Source organism: Lissotriton helveticus, chromosome 1_1, assembly GCF_964261635.1.
Source record: "Lissotriton helveticus chromosome 1_1, aLisHel1.1, whole genome shotgun sequence".
NCBI classification, from domain to species: domain Eukaryota; kingdom Metazoa; phylum Chordata; class Amphibia; order Caudata; family Salamandridae; genus Lissotriton; species Lissotriton helveticus.
In genome coordinates this window covers 1,209,063,550-1,209,091,383 of record NC_136057.1, presented here as the reverse complement: position 1 = coordinate 1,209,091,383, position 27,834 = coordinate 1,209,063,550, and positions in this window count along the sequence as shown.

The window sequence follows — 27,834 nt, the reverse complement described above, 5'->3', positions numbered from 1 at the left end:
GGAAGGGAGCACTGAGATCGAGCTACCAGGCACGGGGTACTGAGACCACCAATGCAGTGAGATCCCAGGATGCCCCCCATCGAGAACTCACCGGATTGTAACCCAGGTCGGGCAAGCCTGAATCGAGCTTCCGCCTCCACAGGAAACAAAGCTGCAACGTTCCATGCCCTGACACCTCCAGACTGCAACGGACACCTCAGGGGTGATCGGAGGGCAGCGGACCTCACTCGATCAAGGCCACCCCACATTTGACCAGCAGGAGTCCTAACACTCCCAGACCCAGACCCAGACGGAGCAGTCAATAAGCTCATAATTGATGGCAGTCAGAGATCACTACAAGCTGATCGTGAACTACTGCTGAGCCCCGCAGCGCCTGACTGCCTGACTCAAAGATGGCCGCCCGATGTCGTTCATGTGAACGATTCCTGTCATACTCTGAGCTACACATTCGACTCTGTACCCGGAGGTAAAGGACGAAGGTATGAATAAGCTCATCATTGATGGCAGTCAGAAATCACTTAGGGGCCGATCGTGATCTACTGCAGAGCCCTGCAGCACCTGACTGCCTGACTTCAAGATGGCCTGCCGATGTTGCATCTGTGATTGAATCCCGCCACATTCCCAGCCACATATTTGACTCTGTCCACGGAGTTTACGGCTTCTAAGAATGGACCCAGGACTGATCACCCTAGACCCAAAATTGGCCAAATAAATTAAGATCTCCGCAAACAGTACCTTCCTCAATCTAAAGCTACTCAACAAAATAAAACTCTTCATTCCACCCAAGGACCTCCGGCAAGCCACCCAATCACTGGTGCTATCTAGACTCAACTATGGGAATGCTGTCCTCACCGGCACAGCAAAATCCCACCTAGCCCCCTCAAAACAACACTCCATCCTTCTGCCAGAATGGTCACCGGAGTTAGGAAATTCGATCACATATCACACGCACTCAGAGAACTAAAATGGCTCCCAGTCTAAATGTGTGCCAGATTTAGATCTGCTTGCCTCACGCACAAAGCCTTGCACACTGGGAAACCTGAATCCCTGGCCTCCAAACTCAAGAAAGCCGGGCAGACAAGAAACCTCAGGAGCTCCAACAACCTACTACTCATCCCTATTATAACACGTAAACAAAAAATCGCTGCACAATCATTTGCTGGAAACGCGCCCAAAATCTGGAACTCCATCCAGCTGATAACAGGACTATCCCTTCCTTTGTAAAATTCAAAAGACTCCTAAAAGACCTCTTCCTCAACCGTGCCTTCCCGAGCCGAGAAACGCCACTGAAACGCACAAGCCTACACTCTGCAACCCCCTGACAATGTTTCTCCAAGACCTTCCTCTTCCCCTCTCTCTGATCCCTTCCTCATCCCCCCTCCCTGAATGAGGTTCAGCCCAAGAAATTGTGCACTCATCGAGGTTATCTCTGGACTTCCTTACCTCAATGTTGCTCAGCACGCCAGGCTTTATGAACCAATATGTACACCTATGCATTTTTGTGTGATTCCTTGCTTTGAAGCTGTTGTAAAGCGCTCTGATACCCTCGGGTCTGGCCAGCGCTATATAAAACTCCTTAATAAATAAGTAAATAAATAAATAATGTCCCTGTAAAGAAGTATGACAAGTGAAGTATGACACCAAGCAAGAATAACAATTTAGCACCAATGCATGGCAACTTGCTACATGTACCAATCACCCCTTTTGTCAAACTGCACTCATTTACTCTAAAGTGTACACATGTGCCTTACAGATTCTACAGTAATCACAGTCCTGGTGTGAGATGCCCATTACAGATTGACATGCATGGAAACAAGTATTTGGGGAAAGTCAGCAGTGGCAGTAAACAAATACGCAGTCATGTCTGTAAACATCCTTACACAAACAAACACATCCAATATCATGAACAGAACAGCATGTATCATCCATGTGACCATCTGAGGGGCATATTCCCAAGCACACATCACCCTGCCTATCACACCTGATGTAATGTTGGGGTGGTGATAGGGGCTAAACACCACTAAGAAGCCAGTGGAAATCCACAGCCATGTAATATAGGCCCACTTACACACTGCACGTGGTGTGAACATTGAGGGTGAAGGGTGCTGATTCTGTCTGTTCACCCTGCAACACCCATAGAAAGTGATGCTGCCATTTACTCACAACGGTTAAGCCAACGGGAGGGCAGTAAGCAATGTATGCAAGGAAAACCATGACCCCCAATAAAAATCCCAATTGTCAAAGCTATTTTGGTTTATATGTGTATTGCATTGTGCAGCACACATCGAGACAGCAATTAGTCAATCATTGCTAATGTGCCTGAAGGGGTCCCCCCTCACACATAAACATTCTCGCCCTAAACTCATGCATATTTTCACTATCCCGCAAAGCTGCCTGTCTGTGTGCCACACTGCCAAGTCAAGTGCCAGTACATGATGAAGTGCATGCCTGCACCATAAACATGTAAACGTGATGCAGGCCCCTGTCACTGAAGTGGATGAGTGTGGAGTTTATCATTTAAGAAGCGGGTCTCACTCCGTCACTTCCTCGTATCCATACAACCCCTGAGGGAAGAAAGACATCTGCAGTCCAACAATGCACAAGTGTCCCAACTGTGACCAAGACCCTTATTACCTCAAGCTTGCAACATCTCACCATTGTAAATGCATATAAGTGCAAGGGTCACTGGGTGAAAGTGATAAGGGGCAGTAAAACAGAAGCTGTACCATACCTGTAGATCAACATGCATCGATGAGAATGTAATTACTCACTTTGACTTTACAACATTAACATGTATCTACACAGTTTGTATCGTGGCAAATCAAGCATACCTCACTGCCCACATCATGCGGCACATCACATCAACCCAACAGTGTAATAGACCAACTCATGCCACAATAATAATCATGTTGCATTGACAACAGCAATGTGTGGCAGCATGCAATCCACATCTCCAAAACTGAACAATCTTTAAAAAGTATACTGAGTAGGGGTGACTCTACCCCAATGCAGTGTACAAACACAAAAATCTGAGCTAATCTGCATTGACAACAATGTGGTACAACCTGCACCACTGTCATTACTGAACAAAGGCCACAACTAGTGCTGCATGTGTGTAGAAATTGGCCACTCACATTTGGCATATTTGTAAACTGTAAGAAAAGAACTTACAACTATAATGTCACATTAGGGATGTTGTACAATGATTCACTTTCCTGCATGTAATCTGTATCTCCTCCTAAACATTTTGAAGGGACACTGTCATGCAGCCTGCTTGTAAACTGATCCAATGCATGATCATACTTGAGACACACATACAACAGCATCTCACATTTACATTGCAGATGATGACACATCACCTCCTGTACAGCTGGCTGACTCACTCTTCAATGATGAAGATGAAGACATCTCAACCATTGACCAGGACACCCTCCAAGAGCTGCTCAACTCTATTGGTAGCCCTTCTCCAGAATTTGGGACATTCAGCAGCATTGTGGTAGCTCTACCCCTGCACAAAACACCCAGCAGCAAGCACCTACTACCACACCTGTCTCCCAGGACCTCAAGGACCCACTTCTAACATTTCAACGTCATGCGGTAGAGTTCCAGTAGGAGATGCGGGTGGGGTTTGACAGCCTGTCAGCCAAAATAGATGGGGTACATGGGTTTCTCAGTCACATTCGGGTCCACCTAGAGTCCATCACAGGAATCTATAGTCTGCTCGATGCCCTTCAGCATTCCATGGCTGACATCACTAGAGTACTGACTTAGAGACAAGAGCAACTGTCCAGCCAAAGTAGCTCCAGCGATGTCACCAAGGAGTTGTGTCACATGAAATTGATCATGGAGAACATGGAGCGGATGCAAGCGTCACACTTGGCAGCCATGACTGTATACCACAGAGACATTGTTGGTGTCCTCCAAGTCCTGCAGCTTCTCATCACAGCAGTGCAACCTCAACTTTTGGCACAGATGAATGCTGCTGCACCTTCAACATACACATCTCACCCCCTGATGTGTCACTGCCTCACAGTGCCCCAGCCAATCTTCCATCACACACACGGGAGGCACATGACACATCGGAGGAGGAAGATGTGACCAAATCAACAATCTTGAAACGAAGTCAGCGGGAGCACCCATTTCTGTCAAATAGACTGTTTCTGCTTGGATCTGTGCCTTGCATCATGCCCCAGCTTCCACTCTCCCCTGAATCACTCTGTGACACTCACCTTGGACATCGATATGGATTGCCATATTTTGTTCAGTTCCCAATGACACTGCAATCACTCTGCTGACCGAACTCTCCCTCTTCCTCAACATGTCTCTGCACATGTTCCCCCATGGACTCTGAATGCCCCCCCAAGGCATTCACACAAGGGTTTGCTGTTGCACAAATAACTGGGCCAGTCTACCACATCAGTCACTGTGCATGTCATGACATCATTGAGTCACGAAGATGTGTGTTGCTTTTTACCAATCATGTTTGAAATGTGCCAACAATGCATGTTCAGGTTAGCCATTACTATTAATCAAAGAACATCTGACAAAGGGAATGTGCTTAGTCTGTGTGCATGATACGCAATGTGAGTACCTGACATGTGGGACATAAACAATGCCCTGAACAGTTAGCCAACACTGTCTCCGATAACATAAATGTACTCCATGCCCATGATGTTGATTGTGATTTGAAAAAATTCTCACCTCAGTGTACAGACACATGAAGGGACATATGTACAAGCCCCCATCACCAACACAAGCTCCCTTTTTGCGACGTGGTGGCGACAGGGGCATAGCCTTAGAGACAAGGCAGTGTTAAGCCACTTAACATGCCTTAATGCTGCCTTGTTAATAAGGCACCCTTTCACGCTATGGTTAGAGTCAAAGGGGTGGTCAGTCCTTTTAAGTCAACCCCCTATGTACAAGGTTAGCATACACAGGAGGCAGTGCATGCATTTCGACCATGGAAAACCTGCCCTAAACATTGCAAAAACATGAGAAATGCATCTTACCTCAACTTATCTGGTTTTCACATGGGTGCTGCCTTGTGCAGCACACATTGAAAAAGCTACCTGCCATGGATTATGTATGTATAGGAAGGTGTCCCTTCCTGTACATACATGTTCTGTAAAAACAATGCCATTTTGTGACTTACATATGTGCTGCATGAAGCAGCACACATAAAAGTGAGAAAAATACATTTTAGGATTGCTAATGTGCAGAAAGGGACATCTTCCTACACATAAACATTCATCCCCTAAACACAGACACCCTTGCACTATGGTTAACTAAGTGTAGCACCAGCGCAGGTGGGAAACGCAAGGTTGCACCGTAATATTGTATATTAGGTGCAGCATTGTGTTTCTGAAGTGGCGGAGTAAGTTGTTCATCCATACGGCTAATGGCTCACTCTGCCATTCATCTTACATAGGCCCCGAAGTGTCTACTAACAATACTTTATAAATACATACACTGAAGAATTACCCATAGTCAATCTGGTGCACAATGGGTGAAAAGATGTGTGTCGTGGCATGACACATGTAAAGTCCGGTCACCTAACACGTCACATGTTAAAGCAGATGAAGCAGAAAGAGGAGGAAAGGTGTAAGAAAGCATAGCTCTGAATCTGATAATGGGTCCAAGACGTGCCAAGAATAGCTGTAACGCCCATCAATACATCCCTCGTGCAACATTTGACAAATTGGTCACACTGTTGTTCTAAATCTACAAGGCTGTGCAGAAACCTGTAAAAAGGCGTCAGAAGGACTCGTGAATAATGATAAGCATACATCCTCTGAAGCCCCACATGGAAAGTGAAGCTGTTGTGGAGACTGGTATAATGAAAGATCTCAAAAAGTGTCCAGACACCATACCCATAGCATTAAAACAATGCTGTGGGGAGCAATGCCCACTGTGCATCCTGTGGAAATTTACCATAGCTAAATAACCACATATGGTTAAATATTTGTCAGACCAATCAAAGACTCTTTTCCAAAATAAACGTTGTTCCCCAAAACATCAATACGTTTGTTAAAAACTAATTTCAAATGAGGTTTGTTGATAGCCTGTCCCTTGAAGATGCTGTAATCACAATTGTAGACATCAAAATTGATTGAGGGGTGGATGCATCTGTCATGATCCTCTACTAATTCAACAGTACTGGTCCACACAACAAAAAATAATGGAAGCACAAAGCCTCAACCATTGGCAATTTATATGTAACAAAACACTTACAATAAAACACACTAAATATTCTAACTAATCCTACACTACACTAACCTAGTTTGTACTAACATCTAACTACACTGAAATTACTAGCTTACCTAAGACTATACACAGAACAACATATCTTAAACATCAATCCACCACCCCCCTTATGGCACATTGTTGGCGGCACAATGACACCTTATCCTATACATCAACTGACTAAACATACATACTAAACAAATATATATTTTTTTGTATTTTTAAATTGTTTTTATTAACAAGTCAAAAAACACACCAACCCCCCCAAAAGGAAACAGAAACTTAAACAAAAGCACTATAAAGATAAAATCCTAAAATGAATAAGCTACCTACACCTAACACTACATTTTCCCTACAATAAATGTACACTTAACACTAACTAACTACTAAATATGTTAACAGGATGATCATTAGGAAAGGGTAAACCTGGGACTGGACAGGGTGGGAAACCAAATAACCATTGTCCATCAATAAGTGAGCACCAGGGCCCCTTAATGTCCATGAAGTGGCCCTTAATGTCATCCTGGTCCCGTTCAAGTAGGGCAAGTTTGACGTTCAAACTGAATATTAACCTCCTCTCCCTTCTGGTGAGGACATACCTTTCCAGGTGTACATGAGCTCTGGAGGATGTCCCTAGTTGTGCACTCTGTGAGCAGGGAAGAGTCATGTTTTAGGATGTGGCTGCGGCACGTGGAGCAGCTCCTGACGTAGCCTGCATCGCAGACCTTCTCCTTTGAGTGGGCATATGTGTTCTGGATGACCCATGGATTTGCTGGGTCTGGCTCTGCTGTTTTGACGATGCAGGCAGTGTTGTGTGTTCCTTACCAGCAATCATTGTAATGTCTGTGATTGACTTCCATCTGCCTGCAGGCCTTTCATCCTTGTACCTCTTGGCCATTGCCTTGGACCCCTTAGCCACAAGCCTGATGTGGTAATAACGTTCCTTTCACAGGAGGAACAGAATCTGCTCCTTCGGGGACATGTTATCTGAAAAAATGAAATGATAATTGTCATGTTTCCTGACTCCAATAACATGTTGGCATAATGCAGATTTTGCACACCTATGAATAATGAGCCATAGCTTACGTGAACATCATCAAAAACAACATGCAAATAGGAATATATGATGTTACAATGCATACCATTGCAACACATACTTTTACATTGCAGTTTTTACAACGCAATTACCATTACATTGCATTTTTTACAACGCATACAATTACAACGCATGTTCATTGAAATATATTAAAACTATTATTACAACACATACCATTACAATGCATTGGTTGGGTTTGGGATATTATTAAAATCCAGGTGTTATTTTAATACTCAGGTATTTTTATAATACCTATCTATTAAAATTCCTGAGTATTAATAAAAAAATCTAAAAATATGTTTGAAAAAACAGCAAAAATATTAATACAGTATTTAAAAAAAATACACACCTATGTCAGAGGCTAAAAAAGATTAGACATACAATCAATTGGAAGCACATGAAACGACAATCATTCAACTATTTTTATTACAGACCCAGAGCCAGCATCTACTCAAAATGGCTGACATTATGAGGAGAAACGTCTAAACTAACATTTTTTCACAAGAAAAAATAAATATACATTCAGTCATGGTATAAATCATGCCAAAAAACTGTTCCAAAAACATATTTTCTTTAAAATTCACATTTACCCCCAAAAACTTATGAAAGAAGCCTTCCACCATTTTGTTCTCAGTGGTAAACGGACTTCCATAGTAGCACACACAGCAGGAGTAGCAGGAGAATTTTACTGATTTACCAGTTGAACACTACCATCTACAGACCGAAGTAAGTGTACGTTTGAAAATAAACGGCTTCCAAATAATTTCACCTTATTCTCAAGCATTTACTGAATTTGAAAAGCAGCCCCAAATATACAGCAGATATTCTTAAAATTATCTTTCCCTTGAAAAGTAAGTGAATAAAAGCGCAAAATGTTTTTCGAAGTAAAAAAAAGCCATAAATAAAAAATAGAATATCAAAATATTTCTTTTAATATTAACAGAAATTGGACATACAGCAACACCAAATACCTGCCAAGAACAAACAAACCTTTACAGAATCAAATGTTAGTGAACAGTAAAAAATGATCTGAACAAAAAAAACTTTATTAATGTCAGAAGTAATATATTAGCAGGCGCTGATAAGTGATACATTTTAGAAATACTATTTCTCACCATCATGTCTTTGACTCAGGGAACATGCTCATGAAAAGTACTGGATGGTGGTGGGAGCAAATTTACTGTTCCTACTCCGACAGGTACTTGCCTCAGGGAAAGTGTTGGTTGGTTGTGGGGGCAAAGTTACTATTCCTGCTCCGACAGGTGCTTGCCTCAGGGAAATTGCTTGATGGTGGTCGGGGCAAAATTACTATTCCTACTCCGACAGGTACTTGCCTCAGGGAAGTACTGGATGGTGATTTGGCAAATGTAATATTCGTACTCCAACCTGTGCTTACCTCAGGGAAAGTGCTGGGTGGGGTTGGGGGAAATTTTCTATCCCTACTCTGACAGGTGCTTGCCTCAGGGAACGTGTTGGATGGTGGTGGGTGCAAATTTACTATTCCTACTCCGACAGGTGCTTGCCTCAGGGAAAGTGCTGGATGGTGGTGGGGGCAAATTGATTGTTCTTAAATGAAATATTAAAAAATAAAATTGTAAAATCTTGTTAAAATTACGGGGATTTGTTTTTGAGAGGCAAGATGGCCGCTGAAGAGTTGAGCAAAGGCCACAACTGATGGAGACGCAGGCATCAGGAAAGAGCGTCCGCGTGGACGTTGCGGGAGCGGCCGACGCCGCTGAGAATCTGGTTGCCAGGCAACCAAGTCAGAGCGCTGAGGCGGCAGGGATGACAGGCGCGAGAGCAGAGGCTACCGCAGCAGTGATGGAAGGCGCAGCTCGCACACCGCTGCAAGGGAGTCCTGCAAAAGAGTCCACAGAGAATCGAGCGGCGGAGTCAGCAGGTATAGCGCCATCGCCAGTAAAAGTGATGTTGGGGAGAGACATGGAGAGGCCCCTCGGGAACGCTGATATGCTGGGGGCTCTGATGTTGGTGGAGGCTGAGATGAAAGAAGGGAAAAGAAATACCCAACCCCTAATAGTAAAAACCTGGGGCAGCACTGAAAGCCTGGCAGACAATAGTGGGCAGGGGAGGAGCAGCAAGAGTAAGCACTTAACAGAAAAGCTGGAAGGGGGCTCAATAGAAGGCGAGTGCTTCTTTTCAGTAAATGAAGACTCAGAGTCAATCATATCTTCTGAAGGGAGCCTGGAAGAGGATGTAGATGAGGAGGTTACAGACTCCGGGTCCAGCACCTCCGGCAAAGTATCCACGCAAAAGAAAAGGCTTTCAAAACTAAGGAGGCGCACTTCAGGGTCTCCCCCCATCATGATAGACGATTACTATTAGACTATTCAGCTACATCCCAGGTCTATCACGATAATGGCAATATTAGGGGTCCTACTCCTGACACTGTACCCCAGCAAAATTCTTTCGAAGTACTATTTGATACCCTAAAGGAGATGCAAGCAGAGGCAAGAACAGAAAGTCGGAGAGCAAGACAGGCCTCAAAAAAGATCCAGGGCTCGCTGAGGAAAATAAATAAACTGTATAAGGAAGTAGAGGTGAGAGTCACAGAAGTAGAAGAGCGCACAGGCAAATTGGAGGACGACGTGGGAAACTGGCAGGCATTCAAGACAGAGCAAGAGAAACTGGCAGAAGACATGAGCTGGAAGATGGAGGATTTTGAAAATAGGCAGAGACGGAACAATGTTAGACTTTTGGGTGTGGCAGAAGGGGCAGAAGGGCAGGATGTCAGACAATTTGTTGTTAATCTCTTAAAAGGAGCCTTTCCGGAGTCCCAGTGGCAGTGGGAAAGGGAAGTACAGAGGGCACATAGATTCCCCTTTACAATGAGGAAAACCTGAGGCACGGGAGGTACAGGCGGTGAGGGCCAGGGGAACCTGCCCAGGGCAATCTTGGTTAATATAGGGAACTTTTTACTGAGAGAGGAGATAATTGGCAAGGCAAGGCCGGATAGCAGAAGGTCTTTTGAAGGTATTACTTTCTTCGCCAGGCCCAATTTCTGTCATGTCACCATAGAGAGGAGATGGAAGCTTAGACAGATGATTGCTCCTTTTCAGGCTCTAGGCTTGGAAGCATATCTCCTCTTTCCCGCTAGGCTCAAGGTAGTTGTAAGGGGAAAGGCCTGGATGTTCTCTTCAGAGGTTAAAGCCAAGCAATTTTTGGAAGAAATGAGGAAACAGAAAGGCGGTTAAAATGGGAAGGGGCTAGGTGTTTGTATATAATGTACTCCACAAAGTTTGCTGAAATCAGGTATAAGAAGGAAGGGTAGCACAGCACATCAAAAGGAGAAGCAGGAGAGGGATGCGATTGGCACAATTCAAGGCGGGCACTCATAGGTCTATTGACCTATTTGCCTGTAAGGGGGAAGGGAGGGTGCAGGGGGGGAGGGAGCAGGGGGAGGGGGGCGGGGTAGGGAGGAAGGGGGGTGAAAAAGGGGCACGTAGTTTTGTTTCTTTTTTGGCATATCACACTTGTGGAAAAAATGTATTAGAATGTACACAATATGAGAATAGCAATGCATTAGAACTAGAATGTATACAGTACATGAGGAGGATTGTATGGAATCAGCAGACGCAGAATTTTCTTAAACATTTAGTAGTCTCACTGAAAGGACAAGGGGTGTATCTGTATGGCGTGTAGAATTGCCTCGATAAATGTATGTGGGCTCAATGAAGTAAACAAAAGAGTTAGAGTAGCTGCTTTCCTCAAAACATTGCGCCTGGATTTAGTATGTTTGCAGGAGACCTACATAGAGGGTGTTAAAGGTCATCTCTTGGAACACTTGGGTTTCTCGTTACTAGCGAACTCCAAGCAAGGGACTAAGACCAGAGGGGTGGCAGTTTTAGGGAGGAGTGGAGCTGCAATAGTGCAAAGGAAAAAGGAGGATCAGTGGGGGAGGTGGGCTATATTGGAACTGGTTTTTAAGGGAGATACTTTCACGCTGGTTACGATTTATGGGTCAACAGAGGATGACCCAGATGTTTTTCAGTACCTGGTGTCGAGTTAGCTCAGTGGCCCGAACCAATTGTCTGCTGCGGAGATCTCAATTTGCACGACCTTAGTAGCTCATTTGTTCAGCCTGGGGGACACTATATAGGGAGGAAAAAAAGGTGTATAGAGCACTCTCAGACATGGTGTTTCATAACTCCCTGGAAGATCCCTGGATGAAGTGGCATCCACACTTAGACGGTAGTAAAAAAATGTTCAGCTCCACACAAGGTATTGGTTCGATTGGACTACTTTTTAATCTCAAATAATTTGATCACTGGCTCAAAAATTGAAAGACATCCACGACTAGTCTCAGACCACAGTCCATTGGTAGTGACACTTAAGCTGGGTCAGAATCAAAAGAGAGATGTTTCTTGGACTTTTGAACGAGCACTACTACAAGACCAGGCATACCGGGACTATATGAGCATATGGATAAAGTATTTTTGGGATATAAATAGAGGGACAGCACCACCGGGGGTTGTTTGGGATTCATCTAAAGCGGGGGTTAGGGGGAGACACTGAGTTTTGTGTTATTTAATCAAAAGAAGGAGAAATTAAGGTCAGAAGAAATTCGACAAAATCTTCTAAAACTTGAAGCAGACTTAGCAGTAGCTATAACGCAGAATTCCCCGCTCGACCAGCTATTGCTTAGGATTACCATAACTAGAGCGGAAGCCCTTAAAGGGATGGCCAAAAATGTAGTGGAGAAGTATCTGACTCAAAGGGAGAAGGCATGTGAGTTCAGTGAGAGGGTGGGCCATATTTTAGCGCCGCGGAGTAGACAGAGGGCAGCAAATTCTGATGTCAAGCAGATTGTTGATGCACAGGGCAACTCTTTTACAGAGGCTGGTCAGGTGAGGGAAGTTTTTAGACAGTTTTTTGTAGATCTTTATTCCTCTGATAATGAAGGGGGTGTGGAAGAGATAGAGGGATATCTGAGGGGTGTCCTCCCTCCTGAAATTGAGACGGATGACATGGAGGAGTTAGATGCCACATTCCAACTGGAAGAATTTCTTATGGCTCTTGGTAGCCTACCCTCAGGGAAGGCAGTGGGCCCAGACCAGATCCCGATGGAATTCTTTAAAGTGTTCCAAACGGTGTTAGCAGCTGATATGTTTAATATTATGTCACTTGCCCAGAAGGGGGAATCGATACCTGACTCCTGGGGGGCTGCTGACATCACAGTGATAGCCAAAAAGGGTAAACCACCAACGGCCCCAGGCTCGTATCGACCTATCACATTAATGAATGCCGATGTGAAAGTGTACTCTAAAATGTTGGCTAAAAGACTATCAAGGTTAATTGAGAGATTGGTTAGTCCCTCCCGGCATGGGTTTATCCCAGGAAAGGGCACAACGCAACATGTCAGGCAAGTAATTACTATGTTCGACGCAGCAGGTACTCTAGGAGACCCTATGGCTGCACTCTTCTTAGATGCAGAGAAAGCATTCCATAGGCTCTCCTGGAGTTATCTATGGGCTGTCATGAGATGGAGTGGTATAGGGGATGGATTTATAAAGGCCACACAAACCCTTTATAAAGACCCAAAAGCTAAGATCAGGATCAACAGGGGGCACTCTGCTTGGGTTAAAATTAATAGAGGGACCAGGCAGGGCTGTCCCTCCTCTCCCTTATTATTTGCGCTTTATTTAGATCCTTTTCTCCGCCGACTAGAACAAAATCCGAAGATACCGTCCATGCTGATTCATGGCTGCTCAATAAAAACTTTGGCGTATGCTGACGATGTGGCCACTTTTTTACACCCAACCCGGCAGGGGCTATTAGGGAGGTGGAACTGGAAGCCAAAAAGTTCGGCCTGGTATCGGGTTATAGTTTACATTCCTCGAAAACACAGATCGTAGAGAATAGGTATGTAGACTGCAATGATGACAGGGTGGTTGGCTCAGCAGTATACCTGGGAATTGTGATCTCCGCAAATCTAGAGGGCGTAGTAGAAAATAATATGACTCCTTTAATGACACGAGTAAAAGCAGACCTGGACAGACTGAACAATCTACATTTGTCATTAGTGGGCTGTAAGAATATAATTAAGATGTTGATCCTCCCCAAGTTTCGCTTTCTTTTTAGATCCATTCCATTATTATTTGAAACAAGCCGGTTTAATGCACTAGAGGTGATTATGAATAGATTCATATGGGCGCAGGGGAAGACACGGAGGGCTTATAGGTTCATCTCCCTCCCGAGAGAGAAAGGTGGGTGGGTAGCACCGGATTTTAGATTGTATTATATGGCCGCATCCTTACAATACATGCAGGGATTAATTGGAGGGGCAAACCTTGACAGAAGAGTGTCTAGCTTCTCCACGGAGGTATATGCAACAGTACTCGGGGCAGAAGCGGGAAACTGTTAAATAGTATCGATTTTGGATACTTTAAAAGAACAAGGTATAAAACAATAGCTGCCACAGTAAACATTTGGAGTGCTTTTTTGAAAAAGTCTAAATTAGGTAGATACAACAGATATGTTATGATGTATAAAAATAGGTCATTTTCCCCAGCTGTATTCTCAGAGACAATAATGGCAGACTGGGTGGCAAGGGGATCACACAGATTGGTGATATTGTTAACTCTGACGGGATGATGCAGTTCAGCGATATGAGGAATAAGTACGGTTTGGATAACAGATTTTTTTAAGTATCTTCAAATTAGGAGTTTTTAGGTAACAAGCAGGGTGGCGCTGCTGGGTTCAGCAGAAATGACATTCTTGAGAAAATAAAGATGTCCGGGAATTGTATGATACGATCCTTTTATGCAAGTCTTGTAAAAGGAAAAAAAGATGATTTGGAAAAACACAGTAATAAGTGGGTTGAGAAATTGGGTGGCGAGCAGGTTTGGTTTCAGGAATCCCTAGAATTAGGTTGAACAGTTCTGTGTTCATCCCCTTTGCAATCACAACACTATAAAACCCTTTTCTCATTGTACTTCACACCAGCCAGGATTGCAAAGTGGGGTAGTAATACGGGTATTTTTTGTCCCAGATGTAATTCCCTAGAAGCAGACAGTGTCCACATCTTTGCCACCGCCCTCAACTGCACACACTAGTGAGGGATATAGAGATGTTTTTGAACAGGTAACTGGGAATACAAATTGTGCTCACCCCACCTTGGATTCTTTTAGGGGTTGGTGCAGATGAGGAAGCGATACCACGGGAATTCTTGTTTGTAGCTATGGCAGTTTACAGATTAACCATAGCCAGGGCATGGCTTGATAAAAATCCTCCGGGAATGCAATCCTGGCTGGCCAACTTATTATCCGTATATAATTTGGAAAAGAATATCTATGCTCGGAAGGGCAGGAGGAAGAGGACCTTGGGTTTAAGAATATGGGACCCAGTAAATAAGTGGAAAGAAAGATTGGGTAATCACTAAACATCTGGAAAAATATCTGTGTGTATTTTTGTTAAGACTGATAAAAGTTGCAAGCCTTCCCGGGGAGCAAGATGGAATCTGCCTGAGCTCACGCTGCTCAGCCGCTCACGCCGGAAACGTAATCACTCGACTAGCTGCCCTCCGCCTGTCATCGGGATGCTGACTCATTTCTCACGCCAGCTCCACAGTGCAGCAGGAAACTCGAGGCAGCTTTTCTCGGGTGGGGGCCTCTCTGCGGAAGCGCCTGGAAGCCCCAAGCCCACACATGGTGCCCGCATTGCTCAAAGGACTCAAAAGACTGTTCCGTTTCGAACACGATCCTTTTGGAAATTTGCCGCAGTAGCAGCATCTTTTTACTCCGCATCGCGCACAGCCTTCAACGAGGGCAAAGACAGCGGATTTACGGCCCTTTGGATCTGCTTCGTGAAAGGACCTCCTGAATCCTGCTGGGTCAGCATGAGCGCCCGGGGGGCCCGCAGAGGTGCCAAAACGAAAACACCAACTGCCCAGGACGCCACTGGCCATGCTGCTTCTGCTGCCATTGAAGGAGCACCCAAAGCAAAACCAGAGGTCAGTGGGGACAAGAAAGCGGGGGGGGGGGGTACTGCAGGGCAAACCAGGTGTGGGGGCTCCTCCCAGAGACACAAAAAACACTGAGACTTTACATCCCCCCCCTGCAAAAATATTCCTGGGAGGCAAAAAACCCCTGCCAAATCTCAACAACAAAACCCCCCTCTTTCCCATTAGCAACCCACCAGCCGGAACTGTAACTAATGGTGTTCTACATGCGGGAAACGCTGTTAAAATTGACTATTTGCCCACCACCCCGGAAACCAGCTTGGCAGTATTAACTGAGTCCGCGAAAGGTCAAAACGGGATTCCCCAAGCCTTAATACATCCAGGCGATGATACCCCGGTCTCTCTAAGCCAGCCCGCCCCACAATTGCTAGGCATTGAGAGCACACCTGAGGAGAATAGTGAGGAGAACAGCCCTGAAGTACTTGAAGTACTTGAAAGACCACTGAATTCCTGCGAATTTGGCGAAGCAGGGACCAACAAAGTCATTTAAAGCCTGGTGGTGCCCTCCGGTTCCAAAACACCCTGGACTCCTGAGCCAGGAACGGAAGATTTATACTCGGTGTCAGACAGCACCCCAACCTCTTCTATCGAGGATGGCTCCAAGGAAGACAGCGAAGGGGACAGTGAGGTCTCACACAAGGACACAGGCACAGTCCAGCGTCCCAAAAAACCCATTAACAAAAATAAGCGCCGCAGTCAGCTTAAATGGGACTACTCAGATTCTCAAGTGTCCTACCCCCGGGATGAAGAAGATTTAAGTTCTACTCAGTGAGGAAACAAAGAACCTGCAAACAGACCCCTCCGAACCTTCTTGAGCAGCCATTCTGGCCTCCATTAAGGACTTTCAGGAAGAAGTGCGGGCAGATAATCGCATTGCTAAGAATGCCTCTAAAAAGTTGCAGGGCGGGCTAAGGTGACTGAATAAGACCTGCTCCGATATCAGCGAATGGGTCACCATGGTGGAGGCCCGAACGGAACACCTGGAAACAGAGGCCCTGACCACTAAACAACAGGGGGAGTCCAATACAGCCTGCATGATCGATCTAATGACAAAGATGGAGGACCAGGAAAATCGCCAGCGTCGAAACAACCTACGCTTACTTGGCATTCCCGAAGGGAAGGAGGGGGAAGATCCAAGACGCTTCATCGTCAAGCTACTTCAAGAATCCTTCCCTGAAGAATCCGACTGGGACTGGGACTGTGAGGTACAGAGGGCACACCGTTTCCCCTTTCACCTAAAACGACAACATAACTCAGCTGGAGGACACCCGAGGGTGTTCCTGGTCTATTTCGGAAATTTTCTTCTCAGAGAGATGATTTACGATAAAGCCCGTTTCAACTCTAAAAAAGGGGCCAATGGGATAAACTTCTTCGCAAAGCCAGACTCTTGCCATCAGACAGTCGAGCGCAGATGGCGCCTAAGACAATTAATTTTGCCTTTTCAGCAACAAGGGGCAGACATGTTTCTCATGAATCCCGCCAGATTAAAGGTCATACGTAATGGAACAACCAAAATCTTTCTATCTGAAATAAAAGCCGGGGAATACCTAGAAGAACTGAAGTCCAAGAAAAACAATGGATGAATCAAACTATAGCTTTAGCTCTAGCTCTATCTTCACCCGACGCTACCCACCCGGCAAGAATCCTGGCAAGGCGCCCATTATAAGCCATCATCGACGATGGACTATTGACTATTGACTATTGATCATGTCTGGCCCTCCTGCCACACATAATGATGCCTTCATACCTTATGCCCTTACGCTATAATCTTATCTTTTTCTTTAGTTTCTTCTCCTATTTTTGTCAATCCACACATAGCAACTATATGAGGATTCCTGGCATCTGACCTTCTAGAGGAGACAGCTTATTTGTGCTTTGTTTTTTTCTGTCATTCCGGCGTGGCTAACAGCTGGGGCTCATGTAGATTACCATCATTCAGGGTTTACCTGATTGCTCAGAAAAGGGGGGGTGGGGGGGAGGGGGGAAGAGGGAGGCACTTGCACTTGCACTTCTATTGGAAGAATGGGCACTATACTTTGTTTGGTTTAATTCGCTACTCAATTATTGAAGACACACACAAGCAGACTGTATACTTCATGGCACTGAATGACGAACAACACTCTTTTTTAAATGGCTAACTTTGATACTCTAAGAATCATTTGTTTAAACATCTGCGGGCTAAATGACCATTCCAAAAGACAAAGTGTCTCGCAAGGCCTCAGAACCTTGAGGGGAGACATCTACTGTTTGCAGGAAACACATGTCGAAGGCTCACAGAAATACCTACTTGACTCTCTAGGATTCAAAGTCCTGGGGGCTACCTCTCAAGGATCAAAAACCAGGGGGGTGGGAATCCTTGCTGAAAAAAGGCTCCTTCTTAACACTCCCAGGTCCAAAGCAGACCCTCTCGGCAGGTGGGTCATAACGGAATGTCTTCTTCCTGGCAGCCCCTCTTTCACACTTTGTTCTATTTATGGTAGCAACACCGATGATCCAGGGGTCCTCAACTTAGTGTCAGGGGAATTAGCACACTGGCCTATCCCAATAATTCTCTGTGGCGACCCCAACTTACACCTACCCAGTAATTGGGCTACCGATAGTACCTGGAAATATAAGGGCAGAAAACCACTGGTCTTTCAGGCTCTGACTAATCTGGTAGAGACGCATGGCCTAAAAGAGGTCTGGGCCAGCTTGAAACCCTCCAACCCCTGCTACACTTTCTACTCTGCCCCTCACCACACTCTTGTCAGGCTAGACTATTTCTTCATATCATCCTGTCTTATTAACAACAGTACTATTGAGATAGTCCCGCGTTTTATGTCCGATCACAACCCCCTTATTCTCAACATCAAGGTGCTGTCAAAACCTAGAACTCCCTCCACTTGGAGCTTTGAGAAAGCCCTACTGCAAGATTTAACATATCAGACGCATATGCAGGGATGGATACAGGATTTTCTAGAAATAAATGTGGGGACAGCACCCTTGGCCATAGTTTGGGACACACTTAAAGCAAGCATCAGGGGCGAAACTCTTGGCTTTTCAGTGGGTAAAAACAAAAAGGAGAGACTTGCGATCTCTGATCTCCAGGAGAAGCTTAAGACTGCCGAAACTAAACTAACACAAGCCATTCAAGCAGGGTTAAATACCAAGGATATCCAAGATGAGGTTGTTTTGGTCAGAGCTAAAATTGGAGCAATTTTTTCTGAAAAAGTCGCTACAAAGTGGGCTGCTACACGACAAGAAAATTATGAATGTAGCGACAGTATAGGGCACCACTTGGCAGTCAAGACCCGACTGCAGGTGTCGAACAGCGAAATACACACCATTAAACTCCAATCAGGAGAGGAGACCAAAGATTTTAATTTAATACGTAAGGGTTTTCAGGACTTTTACGCTAAACTGTACACTGAGGAGAATAAAGATCCGACTGACATAACTGAGAATGATATCTCCAGTTATTTGAACGAGATTAATCTTCAAACACTTTCCACAAATTCTACCGATATATTAGACCTAACTCCTACTTGGGAAGAGATACACCAATCTCTTAAGTCCCTCCACGATTGTAAAGCCGCAGGTCTGGATGGGATCCCCATGGAATTTTATAAGGTTTTTGCGCCTCAAATTCAGAAAATATTAACTGATCTGATAACATCTATTTTCAGTGGGGCCTCGCCTCAAGATTCCTGGTCTAACGCTAGGATAGCTATTTTTCCCAAAAAAGACAAATCTCCACTCGAGATGAGCTCATACAGGCCAATAACACTTATCAACTGTGACTCTAAGATTTATTCCAAAGTACTGGCAAACCAAATTTCTTCTGTGGTGGAATCCCTGGTATCAGAGTGGCAGCATGGGTTTATCCCAAAAAAGGGGCACCACAGAACATGTCAGACAAGCCATCACTCTATTTGACACCGCACAGGCAGCAGGAGACCCGATGTCATTAACACTACTTGACGCCGAGAAGGCCTTTGATCGGGTTTCCTGGAGATATTTGTGGGCAGTCATGAAGAGGATGGGCTTTGGGCTAAAGTTCATACAGGCCGTGAAAGCGCTCTACCTTAACCCCTCAGCCTGTGTTTCTATAAACTGTCAATTAACCGAGCAACTGGAGATATCCCAAGGCACCAGACAGGGTTGCCCCTGCTCCCCTCTGCTGTTTGCCCTGTACCTGGACCCCTTTATTAAACAGATTGAAAACAACCATAACATCCCACCGATTAGTTTCCAAGGCTTCAATACAAAAATGTTAGCATACGCAGACGACTTGGCCATTACATCACCAGACCCTCTAAAAGCCATAACGGAATTAGAACATGAGGCAAAAAAATTTGGAAAGATCTCTGGCTACACTCTTAATAAAAATAAGACACAGATAATTACTAACAGCAAAATCTCCTGGGCCGATCACAGGGTGGTAGCTAAAGCTAAATATTTAGGAGTATGTATCTCTTCTAATCTGGACGAAGTTGTTTCTAATAATCTACTCCCGCTCGCAACACAAACCAGGAAAGCACTGAAACAAATAAATAACCTTCACCTCACTTTAGTTGGTAGATGCAACGTCGTAAAAATGACCTATTTTCCCAAACTTCTATATTTTTTCCGGACAATACATTTAGAATTTAGTAAAGCCAACCTCACGAAATTCCAACAAATCTACACACAATTTATTTGGGCATATTCACAACCTAGGAGGGCACTCAGACAACTATGCCTGTCTAAAGACCGACAAAAAATAGGAGGGGTTTGGTCCAAAAGGGGAAGGAGGGAGGTAGGACCCAAAGTCAGTAGAGAGAAAATATACCCACACCTCCATTCATTTAAGATCGAGATAGCGATCAAGAAAGACCAAATTAATTATGTCTCTCAAGGCAATGACTTTTGCCTATTTTATTTTTATTTTCATAGAAAAAAGTTCATCGATACTTATTGGGGCCACATCAGAACCACACTATCAAGTTCACAGAAAATCGTTTTGATTTGAAAATTACAAAACACAATTTGTTATATATCATACAAAAATCTCCGCTAAGATTAGTGATAAAATTACACATACAAAACACAATACATCAATATTGAAACATTCACAATTATAAACATGTCACAAAAAAGTTGTTAACCATCTGTATTTTCGAATTCAACTTTTTTTTGGGGGGTTTAAATCCGAACAATTAGAAAAACAAGTTTCTAACACCTAATAGGTTACTAGTACAAATATCTAGGTGTTACGCAATCTAATTATGATTCAAATCTCATAATGCCGACGCGTTTCGAGTTCGGGTTATATGAATTCCCAACTCTCCTCAGGGCAGGATGAATCTTGTCTTCAACAACAATTTCTGACAAAAAAAAAGAAAAGAATGGGGCTTGTTTAGAATAGCTTCTCTAAGTATTTCAGCACCTAAGTTTCTCATTAATACGTTTCAAAAATAACATACCTCTTTGGGGCCAGGAAATGCATCTGGCTTTAAATTATTCTCATGCGCGGGGGATGGAGGGAGTCTGCAACAAAGTGACAAAACCCTATTCAGTATGTAGCTATGCCTAGCTGCTGCTCGTCAGAACAGACTACGTTTAAATGGAACATTACCTTAAAGCTCCAGAACCGGAGGGGCTCCGCAGCAGAAGTCAGACTTAATCTGAACAGCGCGTGATTTCTAAAAGGAAAGGGAGCCGTTTTTACTCTCTGCTTTCTTACTGTCTGCCTTCTGGAAAATAAGGCTGACAGGATCAGACTTACTTGCTCAATGTGCTCGTTTACGTTTTCACGCTAGTCCCAATTAATTTGCAGCTCATGCCGACCTTTGTTGAAAAACTACAAAACAAAAGGTCGGACTGTGATGAGTACCGCATTTTGATGTCTGGTGAAAGAATTTGTCATTATTTTTTGTTTGAGCCCAAACGCTTACCGAATTCAGCGACGCAGCACTTGGCATTCAATGGTGCTCCTTTCACGGGCAACTTGTTTGTGAGCTAGGTTCCTTTCCTGACAGGGATGTATGATGTCATGTCAAAAGGTCACATGGGATCTGTCAGCCAATGGTACAAGGGCCCTTGGGGAAACCAGTGAAGTGCATGCTGGACCTTGTATTTTTACAGATTAAACTGAGTTTCTACACTCTATTTCATTCGCTCATACAGTTTAACCCATTGGTGATACTGTCGAATTTCATAATTAGGTACGCCTCCTTGCGCAATAACGCGATTTCGACATTAGTCGATCGGTTTTTAGGGTCTATCACAGCCAGCACTGTCCAATTGAAATCATTTTCAGAATGATTGGCAGACATAAAGTGCTCAACCATAGGAGCAGTTAGTATCTTGCGCCTGATCCGGGACCTGTGTTGTGTAATCCTCATATTGACTTGTTGGCAAGTTTTGCCAATATACACTTTGTTGCATCTACATACCACCGCATAAATTACATTTTTGGTTTTACAATTTGTAAAACTGTCATGTCTCCATTTGATATGGTTATATTCAAATGTATTCCCCTCCAACGTCGACGGGCAGGCAATGCAGCAGCCACATTTGTGGTGCCCACATATCGGTTTCAGGTTCCAATGGGTGATCAAATCACTTTTTGGTTTTGGAATGTAGCTGTCGGCTCGTACTAACTGTTGACCTATGCTGCGGTTCTTGCGCATGGCAAAAATCGGTTTCGGCATAGGGTGCTCAAGGTTCTCCAGTAAATGCCAATTGCGTAGAATGATTTGCCTAAACTTGTTCGTGTGGGCACCATAGGTAGATACACAAACAAGTTGTTCCACACCTTTCTTGTCCTTTTTCTGCAATAAACTCTCTCTTGGAGTGAATCTTGCTCTTTTCTTTGAGTGTCTTAATAGCTTTTTTGGATAACCTCTCTTTGTCATTTCCTCACAAAAAGATGTGGCATGAGTTTCGAATTCAACCAGCTCAGTACAGTTCCTTCTAATCCTTAACAGTTGGCCATAAGGAAGATTTTCCTTCAGGCACTGGGGATGTGAACTCCTGTAATGGAGGATGGTATTCCGGTCTGTCTCCTTCTTGTACAATGTTGTTTTGAGTGCTCGTTCCAAAGGACCCACTGACACATCCAAAAAAGTCATTTTGGATTTACTTGATTGCATGGAAAACTTAATGTCCATGTGTCTCGTATTGATCCAATCTGCGAAGGCATCCAACTCTGTCTGACTCCCCTGCCACAGGAGCCAGACATCGTCGATATACCTAAGCCATTGGAGTTTGTTATTAGAAAAAGGATTGTTATTGAAAACAAATCTTTCTTCATATTGGGCCATAAACAACACAGCCATTTCCGGCGCATAGGGACATCCCATAGCTGTGCCCTTCACCTGTACAAAAAACTCATTCTCAAACTTGAAATAATTGTTTTTCAATGAGATTTCAGCCAGTTCTATGATGAACGATGTTGGAACCTCATATGGTCTTTCCCTCGTGTCCAAGTAAAATTCCATTACTTGGAGAGCCTCATCTTGTGGGATTTGGGTGTACAAAGATGTTACATCCATTGTCACCATTATTTGATCGTCTTCATCGAAACATTTGCCTTCCACCTTTGTGATGAAGTCCATTGTGTCCCTCAAATAGGATTTGACACCACTTATGAACGGTTTCAGAAAGAAATCGATGTACTTCGAGACTGGCTCTAGTACCGAGTCGCAGCCTGAAACAATCGGGCGTCCGGGAGGTATTTCGCTATTCTTGTGAATTTTTGGCAGAAAATACAGGATTGGTGTTCTTGGTGATTTTCTATTCAAAAATTCAAATTCTTTTGGACCCAGAAAGCCCTGGTCTAGGGCAATTTTCGTTAAATTACCAATTTTGTGTTGAATTTCATTTAGGGGATCTTCCTTCAAGGCTCTATACCATTCGTGATTTTCTACATGGGTTTTACCCTCCTCTAGATATATAGCGCGGGCCAGATGACGACTGCCCCGCCTTTGTCAGCCTGTTTTATTATAATTGAGCTATCAGTTTTCAGATCTTGGATAGCTTGCATATGGTCCTTGTTCAAGTTGTTATGAACAAACTGTTTTGTTTTTTCCAGCTTTGTGATAGAAGATAGGACAGCCTGCTCAAAAGCATAAATTTGCTTCGGTATATTTTGAGTCGGGGTAAATTTAGACTTGACTCTGAGGCCAGTAATCTCTTGAGTAAATGGCGACTCACTCCCCGCAAAATGGGATTTTAGTCTGATTTTCCTGCAGAACTCTAGCGCCTCCAGTTTTAGCTTTGTAAAATCAGTGCGTCTGCTGGGTACAAACTTGAGTCCTAAACTCAGAATCATTTTTTCATTCAAAGTGAGTTGTTTATTGGAAAGATTCACGATGGCAGAATGATCTAATTGTTGTAGTATCTGCTGCGTGTTCTCATTTCCCATGGTTGCTTGAAGCGAACCCTGGATTGTCCTCCCCTGGCTAAAAAAGGCTGATTTGAATTGCCTTGTTTTTTGGCAGTGCCCTGCCTTGTGTCCGGAGACGAGTCTGATGATGACGAAGTATCAGAAAAACCAATGAACCTATTTTTAGATCGTCCTTGATAGTTAGTTAAGGCTTTTCTAGAATCCGCCTGGGTATAGAAATCCTCTTTTAAGAACGGATAGACCTGTTCTATTTTAAAAGATTTTGAATCCCTTTCAAACTGGGTAGTTTTGGCATTCACTGTGTAGTCCTTGAACGTTTGGATTTCTTTCTCTATTTTATCAATTAGTGTCTTAGCATCAGTTATTGTGGGATTCTCTGTAATCGCTTTGATTAGATCATGGATTTCACTTTCTTCCTGACTGCAGAGTCTTTGGGCAGTCTCTATGGTATGCACCATGAGATCCCAGCTACACTTAGTATTGATAAAACTGAATCCTTTTTTATATTCGGTGTCTTCAGTAAAGATGACAGGGATATTCTTTATTTGAAGCCCCCATGGGATTGTGCCTGCCCGCAAATGTTGGAGTAGGAAATAACCATGAAGTTCAGTTCTAATATGCTTTTTTTGTAAACGGATCAATTTGTCTGCCTCGTTTTGTTGCTTTGCTGAATTGCTTAATGATAATGCTGAAAAAGGACTTGAAGCTATAAGGTTTTTAATGTGATCCTCTGTGAAAGAGAGTGTGTCCTTTTCGGCCATACTAAGCAGTGAAAGCCTCCACTGCTAGTGATTTAATCTATCAATGGAATGGTAGACCTAGTTGTCAGTCCACACCCACTAGGGTAACTACCCGCTCTAAAGATATACAAAAAATAGGAGGGGTTTGGTCCAAAAGGGGAAGGAGGGAGGTAGGACCCAAAGTCAGTAGAGAGAAAATATACCCACACCTCCATTCATTTAAGATCGAGATAGCGATCAAGAAAGACCAAATTAATTATGTCTCTCAAGGCAATGACTTTTGCCTATTTTATTTTTATTTTCATAGAAAAAAGTTCATCGATACTTATTGGGGCCACATCAGAACCACACTATCAAGTTCACAGAAAATCGTTTTGATTTGAAAATTACAAAACACAATTTGTTATATATCATACAAAAATCTCCGCTAAGATTAGTGATAAAATTACACATACAAAACACAATACATCAATATTGAAACATTCACAATTATAAACATGTCACAAAAAAGTTGTTAACCATCTGTATTTTCGAATTCAACTTTTTTTGGGGGGTTTAAATCCGAACAATTAGAAAAACAAGTTTCTAACACCTAATAGGTTACTAGTACAAATATCTAGGTGTTACGCAATCTAATTATGATTCAAATCTCATAATGCCGACGCGTTTCGAGTTCGGGTTATATGAATTCCCAACTCTCCTCAGGGCAGGATGAATCTTGTCTTCAACAACAATTTCTGACAAAAAAAAAGAAAAGAATGGGGCTTGTTTAGAATAGCTTCTCTAAGTATTTCAGCACCTAAGTTTCTCATTAATACGTTTCAAAAATAACATACCTCTTTGGGGCCAGGAAATGCATCTGGCTTTAAATTATTCTCATGCGCGGGGGATGGAAGGAGTCTGCAACAAAGTGACAAAACCCTATTCAGTATGTAGCTATGCCTAGCTGCTGCTCGTCAGAACAGACTACGTTTAAATGGAACATTACCTTAAAGCTCCAGAACCGGAGGGGCTCCGCAGCAGAAGTCAGACTTAATCTGAACAGCGCGTGATTTCTAAAAGGAAAGGGAGCAGTTTTTACTCTCTGCTTTCTTACTGTCTGCCTTCTGGAAAATAAGGCTGACAGGATCAGACTTACTTGCTCAATGTGCTCGTTTACGTTTTCACGCTAGTCCCAATTAATTTGCAGCTCATGCCGACCTTTGTTGAAAAACTACAAAACAAAAGGTCGGACTGTGATGAGTACCGCATTTTGATGTCTGGTGGAAGAATTTGTCATTATTTTTTGTTTGAGCCCAAACGCTTACTGAATTCAGCGACGCAGCGCTTGGCATTCAATGGTGCTCCTTTCACGGGCAACTTGTTTGTGAGCTAGGTTCCTTTCCTGACAGGGATGTATGATGTCATGTCAAAAGGTCACATGGGATCTGTCAGCCAATGGTACAAGGGCCCTTGGGGAAACCAGTGAAGTGCATGCTGGACCTTGTATTTTTACAGATTAAACTGAGTTTCTACACTCTATTTAATTCGCTCATACAGTTTAACCCATTGGTGATACTGTCGAATTTCATAATTAGGTACGCCTCCTTGCGCAATAACGCGATTTCGACATTAGTCGATAGGTTTTTAGGGTCTATCACAGCCAGCACTGTCCAATTGAAATCATTTTCAGAATGATTGGCAGACATAAAGTGCTCAACCATAGGAGCAGTTAGTATCTTGCGCCTGATCCGGGACCTGTGTTGTGTAATCCTCATATTGACTTGTTGGCAAGTTTTGCCAATATACACTTTGTTGCATCTACATACCACCACATAAATTACATTTTTGGTTTTACAATTTGTAAAACTGTCATGTCTCCATTTGATACGGTTATATTCAAATGTATTCCCCTCCAACGTCGACGGACAGGCAATGCAGCAACCACATTTGTGGTGCCCACATATCGGTTTCAGGTTCCAATGGGTGATCAAATCACTTTTTGGTTTTGGAATGTAGCTGTCGGCTCGTACTAACTGTTGACCTATGCTGCGGTTCTTGCGCATGGCAAAAATCGGTTTCGGCATAGGGTGCTCAAGGTTCTCCAGTAAATGCCAATTGCGTAGAATGATTTGCCTAAACTTGTTCGTGTGGGCACCATAGGTAGATACACAAACAAGTTGTTCCACACCTTTCTTGTCCTTTTTCTGCAATAAACTCTCTCTTGGAGTGAATCTTGCTCTTTTCTTTGAGTGTCTTAATAGCTTTTTTGGATAACCTCTCTTTGTCATTTCCTCACAAAAAGATGTGGCATGAGTTTCGAATTCAACCAGCTCAGTACAGTTCCTTCTAATCCTTAACAGTTGGCCATAAGGAAGATTTTCCTTCAGGCACTGGGGATGTGAACTCCTGTAATGGAGGATGGTATTCCGGTCTGTCTCCTTCTTGTACAATGTTGTTTTGAGTGCTCGTTCCAAAGGACCCACTGACACATCCAAAAAAGTCATTTTGGATTTACTTGATTGCATGGAAAACTTAATGTCCATGTGTCTCGTATTGATCCAATCTGCGAAGGCATCCAACTCTGTCTGACTCCCCTGCCACAGGAGCCAGACGTAGTCGATATACCTAAGCCATTGGAGTATGTTATTAGAAAAAGGATTGTTATTGAAAACAAATCTTTCTTCATATTGGGCCATAAACAACACAGCCATTTCCGGCGCATAGGGACATCCCATAGCTGTGCCCTTCACCTGTACAAAAAACTCATTCTCAAACTTGAAATAATTGTTTTTCAATGAGATTTCAGCCAGTTCTATGATGAACGATGTTGGAACCTGATGTGGTCTTTCCCTCGTGTCCAAGTAAAATTCCATTACTTGGAGAGCCTCATCTTGTGGGATTTGGGTGTACAAAGATGTTACATCCATTGTCACCATTATTTGATCGTCTTCATCGAAACATTTGCCTTCCACCTTTGTGATGAAGTCCATTGCGTCCCTCAAATAGGATTTGACACCACTTATGAACGGTTTCAGAAAGAAATCGATGTACTTCGAGACTGGCTCTAGTACCGAGTCGCAGCCTGAAACAATCGGGCGTCCGGGAGGTATTTTGCTATTCTTGTGAATTTTTGGCAGAAAATACAGGATTGGTGTTCTTGGTGATTTTCTATTCAAAAATTCAAATTCTTTTGGACCCAGAAAGCCCTGGTCTAGGGCAATTTTCGTTAAATTACCAATTTTGTGTTGAATTTCATTTAGGGGATCTTCCTTCAAGGCTCTATACCATTCGTGATTTTCTACATGGGTTTTACCCTCCTCTAGATACATAGCGCGGGCCAGATGACGACTGCCCCGCCTTTGTCAGCCTGTTTTATTATAATTGAGCTATCAGTTTTCAGATCTTGGATAGCTTGCATATGGTC